The sequence below is a fragment of the Podarcis liolepis genome (assembly GCF_965112155.1).
Source record: "Podarcis liolepis genome assembly, chromosome: 16".
Classification (NCBI taxonomy): Eukaryota; Metazoa; Chordata; class Lepidosauria; order Squamata; family Lacertidae; genus Podarcis; species Podarcis liolepis.
In genome coordinates this window covers 20,126,356-20,137,574 of record NC_139567.1, presented here as the reverse complement: position 1 = coordinate 20,137,574, position 11,219 = coordinate 20,126,356, and the positions used below count along the sequence as shown (strand labels likewise).

General features: G+C 41.7%; 1 protein-coding gene across 2 annotated transcripts in view; it reads left to right on the top strand.

Annotated features, from left to right (window-relative positions):
- The window catches only part of SIK2 (salt inducible kinase 2), a 79,895-nt gene that overhangs the window by 21,756 nt on the left and 46,920 nt on the right, over positions 1–11,219 (top strand). The window lies entirely within an intron of this gene.

Sequence of the window (11,219 nt, the reverse complement as noted above, 5' to 3'; positions counted from 1 at the left end):
GACGTTCTGGACCAAGTCTGGAGTCTCTGTGGGCCAGTAATTCCTCATCTCTTCTGTAACACAGTGGCAATTATATTTAATGAGGTTAAGTACCAATAATATGGGGACGCGGATGGCGCTGTGGTCTAAACCACAGAGCCTAGGGCTTGCCGATTGGAAGGTCTGCAGTTCGAATCCCCGCAACGGGGTGAGCTCCCGTTGTTCAGTCCCAGCTCCTGCTCACCTAGCAGTTCAAAAGCACGTCAGGTGCAAGTAGATAAATAGGTACTGCTCCAGTGGGAAGGTAAACGACATTTCTGTGCGCTGCTCTGGTTCGCCAAAAGCAGCTTAGTCATGCTGGGCACATGACCCGGAAGCTGTCTGCAGACAAATGTTGGCTCCCTCAGCCTATAGAGCGAGATGCGTGCGCAACCCCAGAGTCGTCCGCGGCTGGACTTAACGGGCAGGGGTACTTTTACATTTACCAATAATATTGTATTTCTATAATTGCTGAACATTGTGTGAATGTTCTTAGCCAGCTGCATGTATACAAGTAGAAAGGGGCAAGGCAATCAGTGTGAAGGGAGATAATGCCTTTGTGTTTTCATTTTGCCCCCCAATGTTTCAATCATGGAGGTGTTGGAATGGTATCTTTATGAAGTACACTGAAATAAACGCTCTTGAATAAGGTAACAAACTTGAACCTTTTTGATTAAAACCTCGCCTTTAAAAATCTATGAAAAAAGCTCACTTTCAATACCGTATCCAAGGAATGGCTTAATAAGCTGTATATGCTGGCAGTTGTATCATATCAAATTAAATACACCCCTACACACACGCACACGTGTAATTTTTTTAATTAAAAAACTGTTGGTAGGGTTCATTTTTTCATTAGGCAAAGAACTGGATGCAGTGGAGGTGACTAACAAAAAGCTGTTCATCTTTTTAAGAATAAGTTATTCTTTATGTACCTCCTGCAGATCAAGAATGTAGTTACATCATCCAGGAACTGGATAGAATCAGAATTCATTCCAGAAATCGTGACTCAAATTTGGCTTCATGTCTAGAACTATTTGCTTGCTGATCTACGTTAGACATTTTAGAAAGGGCAAAGTGACACTGCAGCAATAAGGAGATAAAATCATTGTTAACTTACTGTCACTATTATAATTTGTAGGCACTTGGTGGTGATTCAAGTTGTCAAGGGTGAGGAAGGGCCTAGCTTGGTAGAAAGGGAGCCCGTTGGTTGCCAAGAAGAGGAGCTAGAATAAAGTTCACTGGCTTGTGGTAATGGGACCTCCAATGATTGGAGAACAGAGGAGGAGGTGGCTGGCTGATGATGCCATCTTGTTTGTTTAGTGGCTTGGCTTTTAAGCTGAACTTGCAGCAGTTTGGTTTTTTTAAAGTCTGTTTTAGTCTGTCTGTATTTTCTCTAAAACTTTATCGTTGAGCTGTGCTTGTCAGTGCCCTGGGTGTTGGTCAGTCAAATGTCTACTAAAACTTCGTGTAAGAGCCAAAAAGGAAAACTGGTGTTGATAACAAGACAGCAAATAAAAATGAAATTGCCTTTTGCAGGCAAAATACTTCCTTGTTTTTTGCCATGTATTTAATTGGGTGATTTAAAAGGAAATAAATTTGCCATATAACCATTGAAATGGAGCCCTACTTCATGTCATGTATTAAGTACAGTACTCAAAACTGCTGCTTAGCTTTCTGGCGTTTGCCATTTCACCTGGACACTTAGACATTTGTATAGTCAATAATCTTTGTACATTTGCAAAGGGTCTTTTCAACAGCATCTTCTGTTTCTTAAGTTGACCTCAATGTCTCTCTCTCCAGCTCTTCTACCTGAAACTTTAAAAAATCATTTAAATCCCTTCCTTTGCTGCCAGCCTTCAGTCATCTGATAATTATAAGGAGTCTGTTCTGCAGTAATGTATCATCAGATCTCTCCATCAGTATTTGGCTATTTCACTTGGGAGAAGAAACCTACAAATTGCCATATTCTAAATACACCTTCTGCTAAACATAAGATATGAATCAGACCAAAGGCATTCTTTTCTCACAGTTGCCAAACAGATGCCAATGGGAAACCTGCAAGTAGGGCATGAGCATTATAGCATTCTCCTGCATATGATCCTCAGCAACTGGTATTCAAAGCTGTGTTAGAAACTCAGATATATAAGTTAGGCACCAAATGGCTCCTTAAACCAAAGTTACAGTTTCCAAAACGGAAAGTCTACTTGCCATTTTGGGGCAAGATGGCTCTTAAGTCTTCTTTTTCAAATGATGGGCTGGATATGATTGATTATCAGTTAAACATCTGGCTGTTTCAGATGACAACCTTGAGCTGGTTTAAGAACTTTGAGAACTGAAAAAAGAAAAGTCACATTATCTAGGGACAGTCCACATATATATTGGCCTATTCCTACCTCTTTTTCTTAATGATGACACACACCATTCATAACGTAAGAATATCCTTCACAACTGTGAGCACAGCAGTGCGGTGGTGTAAGTGAAGACAAGCCACGACAGTTAACTAGAATGTCGTTTGCTGCTGCTGCTCAGGCTGCACAGAAAAGCATTTTGGTTCCTGAAATTCATTCTGATCATGCACATAAAATATAACTGATAGTATTCTACAGGATGTCGGACGCGGGTGACCACAGAGCCTAGGACTTGCCATTCAGAAGGTCGGCGGTTCAAATCCCCGCAACGGGGTGAGCTCCCATTGCTTGGTCCCTGCTCCTGCCAACCTAGCAGTTCGAAAGCAAGTCAAAGTGCAAGTAGATAAATAGGTACCACTCTGGCGGGAAGGTAAACAGCGTTTCCGTGCGCTGCTCTGGTTTGCCAGAAGTGGCTTTGTCATGCTGGCCACATGACCCGGACGCTGTACGCCGGCTCCCTCAGCCAATAAAGCGAGATGAGCGCCGCAACCCCAGAGTCGGTCACAACTGGACCTAATGGTCAGGGGTCCCTTTACCTGTTCTACAGGATGGGGTATTAGTGTGCAAAAACAGTCAAGATCCAATGATCTCCAGGCATGCACCTCCAGATGGTGGAGATGTCAGGTGCCATACAAGTGCCCAGGCATCTTCACTTGGTTGCAAGTGGTCAATAGCCAGGTGCAAGATGCACCTGGCTAATTTTGGACGCTAATTCAAAGGCATGTTGCCTCTGACAGTGGAAGTAGAGAACATAGCTCTCATGGCTGGTAGTCCTTGACTGCTTCTTCTCTGTGGTTTGTTTAATTCCCTTTTAATGCTCTCCAAGCTGGTGGCCAGCACTATATTTTGTGGTAGCAAATTCCATAATTATTCAATAGCTTGGTTATTTGGTCATAGAAATGAGGAAACCATGAGAGGGGGTTGTACATGAAGCAAATGGGCAAGGAATATATGAGGTCCCATTTATGTGGTTTCCCCCATTACTCCAAATGAAATTTAACCAATACTTGTTTGCTATGGTTATGCTGTTTTTATACGATGCCCTCAGGGTCAGAATGGTCAACTTCATTCCCCGTCAGAAATCCTAAGCATGTCAGTCTCATAAGACATTGAATTGAGTCTGAATAATACTGTGATTGTGCTGCTATGGACTTAAAACTTATTTTACAGTGTGAATCCCTGTTGACAGCGGAACATGTTGCTCTTGGCCAAGATTCAGAGCAGAGAATTTCTGTCCTCAGCTTTGCTTTTACAAGTGGTCTGTAGCTGGACTGTGCACAGGGCACTTTAAAAAAGAAAGAACTAGTAAAGCAACATGTCCCGCTGCCACCAAGGCTTCATTGAAATAGGGATATTTCTTAGGTGCATAGTTATCTGAAAAGAAGTTAATTGCGACTATGAAACTGTCCAATTTAACTGCTTATTGTATCCATTAATCATAGTGCTAATTACTTTTATTGCTTCCCACAACTGAGTGAGTGACCTGAAGTTATTTCTAAGAATAAAATACAGTAACACAGTAAAAAAAAGGAATAAACGTAATCAGAGTAAAAACATCAGATCAGATATATTGAGTTAAACCAGCCTGCCTTGAACATTTAAAGATGTCATTCCTACTCCACATTAACATAATCAGAATGAAAACTGGTATCATCATGGTCCAGAAATTTATGTAAGAGAACATAGCTTGCAGTTTTTTTCAGTTTTAGGGATACCACCACCAAACATTCCCAGACTTTCAGAGTGTCATTCAGTACCTGGGAATCTTGTTCTGGGCTTCCGAAGTCAGCCTCCCATTTTATGTACAGTGAGGGGGGAAAGTATTTGATCTCCTGCTAAATTTGCCCTCTGACGAAGAAATGACCAGTCCATAATTTTAATGGTAGGTTTATTGTAGCTGTGAGAGACAGAATAACAACAGGAAAACCCCCAGAAACCCAGAAGACAAAAGTCAAGAGATTGATGTGCATTACAATGAGTGAATTAAGTATTTGATCCCCTATCAACCAGCCAGATGTCAGGCTACTTGGTATCTTCACTGTATGTAACAAGCTGAGATTAGAATACCTTTTCCCCTCACTGTATGTATTATGTATGTATGTATTTCCCACCTTTGCCCTAATGTCCCAGGGCAGGTTGTAGCATTAAAACACAATATTAAAAACAATTTAAAACAACATGCAACCAAAAACATACACCCCAAGTATTAAAAGCCAGGGTAAAGAGCTGCATCTTCAGCATTCTTCAAAAGCTGTATAATGAAGGTGCCAGAAACAGCTTTGTGGGGAGAGCGTTCCACAGCTTAGCAGCCACCAGTATAGAAAATAAATAGATAAATAGATAGATAAAAACAACTTTCCTCTTCTTCCCAGGTGATGATTATCCTTTTATCTCACTTCCTAATTCCAGGTCCCCAAAAGTTCTAATTAGAACTAGAAGATACTTGACTTCCCAAATGCCATACATAGCTAATCTTGAAATACCAAAATAGCGAAGGTCTTTCACCTTGGCCCATTGTCAGGCCCTCCCTTCACCAATTCAAGAAGGCTGTTATAGGAAGATACCATATGAGGAGAGGAAATGCCCGTGTGGCTCTGGGCAGCAGGAAACAACGGAGCATGCCCTTCTTCATTGCCCGTATTATATAGACATTCGAGACATTTGAGCCAGGTTTATCCAGCCCATCCTTTGTAGATTCCCAGGGTGATCAGAACAACACAACATCTCCCTATTACTACAAGACAAAAGCCCACAAGTCACATATTCAGTCCCCAGATTCTGTATAGCTGTTTTAACTGGTCTTTTAAAATTCTTCTTATTAGTTTTTATTCACCCATTATTTATGCTTAATCAAGTATTCTATGTATATGCTCTAATTCATGGTTGGTTTTTGCTCTCATTTATTTAATTATTCGCTTAGATTCATACTATTTATTTAGATGTTTTGCTTATGCTGGTCTGTGACCGAATAAAGTAAATTCAATCATTCACTTCCTGATTCCTTCCATCTTACCCTACTACCCTCCCCCACCAAGTTTTTTATGCCTGCATTGACCCAGCCAGAAGGCTATGGCATGACCAGGAAATGGGGCAGGCACATGAGGAGGCACTCTACAGGCAGTAGCACTGAGGCCCACCTGAAAATCTTGGCCCATGATCTGAAAAACACTTTGTCAGTTGATGTGCTTTGCAATATTGGCTTATTCCAAATTCTTCCACATGTTTGACTACTCCACATAGGAGCGTGCTGCTGATACAGGAAACTGTCTTGCTTCCAAGTGAAAGTCCTCTTTGTTCCAGCTATTGTTCTCTCTAAGGTCTGAGGAGATTTCTAGTTTCTGCTGAATTACCCTAAATAAAACTACGTAAGGAAGGTGAAATGTGCCTGTAATATAAGTGTAAAGCAGCAGCATTGAGGCTTCTCAGAATAAAATATTAGGGAAAAGAAGTTTAGATGCAACAAACCAACTAGCTGGTTTATACATAACAGGATGTTATAGTTTGTTTAAGCCATCATTTATTTACATACCACAAGTTAACCACAAACAAACAAACAAACAAACAGTGGCTTGATTCTCCAGACTTTACTTTCTAGCTGCTATTGCTTCATGCCTTTGTAGTTTATTAAGTGTCATCGGTGGTCACAGGGCACTGGGTTCAAACACAGTGCCAAACCATAGTTAAAATTGATCAGGCGCTGTTTTGGCGCAAAAGCTGCTTTGGTTGCCCTGTATGTTGGGAGAGAGATAGGGGAAATTTGTCCTTGCTAATTCTCCTCAACAACATACTATGGCTTCAGATTGTGGTTTGTTGGCTGTAAACAAACCATGGTTAAGCTGCTGGGCAGGGTTCATACATAACACTTGTTGTAACTTGTTGGCATCCGTCTGTCTTGAGAAACAATGGAAGAGTGCTAATAAGCCAGGCCAAAGGAAGGTGCAGTCACTGATTTTCGAGTGTAAAGTTGGAAAATGTCCATATCAAGTACAGTATTTCCTCTTTGTACTGAATTCGTTTATTTTATTCTTTTAATCTTACATACCATCCATCAGAAGGCTGCAGGTTAAATGTATGACTAAACATGGTTGCTAGAGGTTTGCTTCGTGTTTCCCCCTTAAGATGTCTTCCCCGCCCGCATATATTGGTAAATCGGCTCTTTCACTTGGTCTTACAATATCCCTAATAAGCAAGCCGTCATCCTTGGAGAAAAGCTGCAGCTTAAATTATTATCTTGCAGTCGGCTCTTCCAAATCTCCTTAAGAGCAAGGTCCAGCTGGTATGTAAAAATGCCTGTGGTGAGCAGTAGCTGCTTGTCATCATGTCCTTCTAGTTGGCTTCTGTCTAGAATCCTGTTCAATTGTACTTGTAATACAAGTTAACACCCAACAGTTCTATCCCAGCTGGAAATTTTATATATACTACTGAAAGCTGAAAAGCACCAACAGCATTTGGAAGCTTGGTTTCCTAAAGCAAATGGTCAGGCTAGGTTTTAATTGCCTTGCAACCTCCTTTAGCATCAATCTTTGCTATGCCTTCATCACAGCCTAACCTATAGTTCTGCCTTTGTCCCTGTCTGTATTTTAATGTTTCTGTTTCTGCTGTAGCATCTAATGCATTATAGATGCTAAATAAATGTATATTGGTGATTTTAGGCAGGAACCATAGCCCAGAACAGAACAATTCAGATACAGGAACATGATGTAAAGTTGGAGTGTCAAACATCAGCCTGTTTATCTGGCTCTTTAGTGTCCCCAGTATTTATTTCCTTTTAAAATATTTCAACTCTGCCTTTTGGCCCAAAGACCTACAAGGCAGCTCACAATGCCAATAAAAGCAGTCTGCAATAATAAAACATAAAGGATAAAATGAGAACTGGAACAGAATTTCGCAGGACACAGTCATGACATAAAAGACAAGGGAAACTAATGAATTGCAGTGGAGTAAAAAGATCTTAAATGCTTCTCTGAATACCAATAATAAGGTGACTAATTAGACTCCTAGTGGAAGAGAATTCCACAACCTGTGGGCAGTGTACAAAATTTGACCAGGCGCCAGGCACATTTTGCACTTGGCTATTGGCAACTTGTGACCAAATGAAGATGCGCTGGAGCCAGGATAGAGGCATATGCTTGGGATCCTTGGATGTTGACTGTTTTCACACTAACAAGACATCCTGTAGAATTCTATCCCTGATATTTTATCTGCGCAATCAGAAATAATTTCAGGAGCCAAAAAGTCGTCTGGCCCCAAAATGGAAACTAGAAATTTGTTTCGGTGACTGTAGACCTGGTTTAAGGAGTCATTTGATGCCTAGCTTATATATATGAGATTCTAACACTACAGCGAAAGTGCTGGTCCTGCATCCTGGCCAGTTTAGCAGCATGTAGAGGAAAATGACAAACTCAAAGAGTGGGCTGGTCCATGTGGGAAAAGACAGCCATTTAACATTGTCTATGTAATCATGTAGCACACCAATGGAAAACCTTTTTCAGCTCAAGGACTGCATTCCCTTCTGGGAGCCCCATGCCAGTAGGGGCAAAAGTGGACACAGCAATTAATATACATTTACCTTTGTACAGTACGTTAACATGTGCCTCTCTTTGCTCCATTCGGACAAGCAGGAGGCATCATCAGAATGCAAGGACACATTCCAGGCAGGCAAAAATATTTCAGTTGAAAGTAAGGAAAATATATTTGTACAGGCTCTGCAGCATCAAGCACAAGGTCCAGAAATCAAGATTCCAAGGCAAGAGTTTCATAACTGAATGGAAGCTATGGAGATACCCTAACAGTTGACACTCCCCACCCAGCATGTAGGACTCTCCTGCCCTATGAGCATAGCTGTCAACTTTCAGATTTGAAAATAAGGGATCAGCAGCCTCAAAAATAAGGGATCAGCAGCCTCACCTGTCCCGGGGACAGTCTACGGGATATCTAACAATCCAGGATAGCAGCGGGAAGCAACGGGAAACGGCGCTGGAATAAGGGAATTTCCCGCAAAAAAGGGGAAGATTGACAGCTATGGCTATGAGTCTGCTACTTGCAAGCATACACACTCGCTCTGGGTGTGTGCTTCTGATGTCACCTGAGCATGGCAGCTGGTTCTTGATGCCCCTGTGCCCCCAGCTCTTGCCACCTCCTGTTCAGCACCACCCCAATGAGTCTCTGTGCTTGGCAGGAGGGGCGGGGGAGAGAGCTGGCAGATATGCTTCCTCCTCCGACATCTGTAGACACAAGGTGAGGAACTCGGCTCCTTCCTCCTGCGTCTCTGCCTGCCAAATCATGCCAGGAACTGCTGGAACCAAGAGGCTCATGTCATGCCTAATAATGACCTGACTTGACCTGGCTTCTCCAGCTGATGCACAAGCTAAAGCGGTGCGAAGGGACTCTTAATACTGGCTGTGACATCCCTGCTACACACTACATATTTCAAGCGCTTTCAGGGCCAAGAAGCCACAAACAGCAGGCCTGAGTGCTTCATCACAGGTATAGAAAATACAACAGTGTATTGTGGAACCTTAAAGACTAACAATTTTGTTTAATAGATTTTAGCCCAGGAAAGCTTAGGCTGTAGTAAAAATTGTTAACTTTTAAGGTGCCACAAGACTGTGTTGTTTTTATTGCTACAGACTAACACAGCTACCTGTATGGAAAATGTAGAAATGGCCCTAGCATTACTGTTTGAACTGCCATTTGTACTTATTGGAAACTTCAGTCTACAGGGCGGCCAGGGTACTCGTGTTGTGGAGAGAGGCAGATAGTGGCCTAGCAGTGGATCCTCTTTCAAAGATGTTCTTTCTTCCCTAACTTGGCAATGTTTTCACTGCCTGGGGTATAGGCAAGGAAGTAAACATTGGCAGGGGGCACTTGGTGGAATCAAGAAGAGGAATTTGCAGAGCTGAGGTTCATCTAATCAAGTCAAAATTGATATTTTTGGCGAAAAAGTACAGATGCAACACTTAGACATTTGCTTGGTGGGAAAATGGATATTTCCTGTCTTTCGCATCCCCTAATGCAAAGTTTGTGTCTGATAAATTGTGTGGTCTTCATAGCTCATCTGGTGAATGGAAAAGGACACAATAAGCAAAAAATGTGAGGGTGCAAGGAAAGATCCTTTTCTGACAGCATGTCAATGAACTAATCCTGTCAAAATTGCCCTGCTTAGTTTGAGGCTTCCCAAACCTGTCGCTATTGAGAAATTAAATTTTCTAGGCCAGCTCTGTTTGGCCTACTGCAATTACATAACCTGTTTGACTAAAATCTGTAAGTAAAACCATTAATCAGATCTTACGATGAGATTATTACAAACAGAAGCAGGGCTTGCAGACATCATTACATCATCTCCCTTCATTTACATTAAAAGCAAATGCTTTTTGTGTGAATTCATCTGAGCTTTAGTGCAGGGAAATTCCTATCTTGGTATTAGTACCAGAGCCCTGTGTTTATACAATACTGCTTATAAAAGTGTATATTTCAAGCTAGAATGCCCATGTCTAGTTAATTAAGTATATTTTAAAAGGAAAAGAGAATTTCTATTCCCAAAGTATGTGGCAGATATATTTTTCCAAAATGCTTTCAAAGGCAATTTTAAATAATTAGCATTAAAAAATTAATTCAAGTCACCATTATGTTAATCATCAAAACCTGTACCATAATGCTAGGAGTTTGTTGCATAGACTTCATCAATGAAGGACCCCTGACTTGCTTCCTCTTTGTAGAAGGCTCTCTGATCATGTCAGTTCAATAAAATATTTCTGACAATCTGTACAAATAAGCAAAACATAAGCAATAAGCTTCTCTGTTAATATATAATATGAGCATCAACGATGGAGAGGTGTATCGAGTTTGATGTTTTATTTATCTTCTCTGTCCACTGTTGTAGATTGGTATTAAGCAACAGTTCGTGGTTTTTAAAAAAATGCTAATCAGAAATAGTACATCAATAAAACTAATGTAGTTCCCGTAACTTCCTGGCTTCTTCTCAGTGAAAGAAATATTTGTTTACTAAAAGGTAAAGGTAAAGGACCCCTGACAATTAAGTCCAGTCGCAGACGACTCTGGGGTTGCAGCGCTCATCTTGCTTTACAGGCCGAGGGAGCCGGCGTTTGTCTGCAGACACTTTTTCCGGGTCATGTGGCCATCATGACTAAGCTGCTTCTGGCGCAACCGAACATCGAAACCAGAGCAGCACACGGAAACGCCGTTTACCTTCCCGCCACAGCGATACCTATTTATCTACTTGCACTTTTTGGCGTGCTTTTGAACTACTGGGTTCGCAGGAGCTGGGACCGAGCAACGGGAGCTCGCCCCATTGCAAGGATTCGAACTGCTGACCTTTTGATTGGCAAGCCCAAGGCTCAGTGGTTTAGACCACAGTGCCACCCACGTCCCACTTGTTTACTAACGTGTGAAAATAGTATGCCCATTTTGGGTATTCCAGTCGTAGGTATACTAAACTGTAGTTGAAACACAGATTTATTTCCTTTTTAATCTTCTTGAAAAACAACCTCTGGTCTGCTGCAGATTAATCTTTTCAAATATTTCAAGTGGGGAAGAGCTGTGATCGAGCATCTGCTTTGCATGCAAAAGACCTCAGGTTCAAGTCCCTGGCATCTGCAGGGATGGGTGAGAGAGACCCTTGTCTGAAACCCAGGAGTGCTGCTGCCTGTCAGTGTAGTAGACAATCCTGAGGTAGATGGACTGATGGTCTAACTGGATAAGGCAGATTCCTGTGCTCCTGTGTGTTTATTAGTTGTTGCTTAAAACCCCTAAAGGAGATCTTTGTCTTTCTGT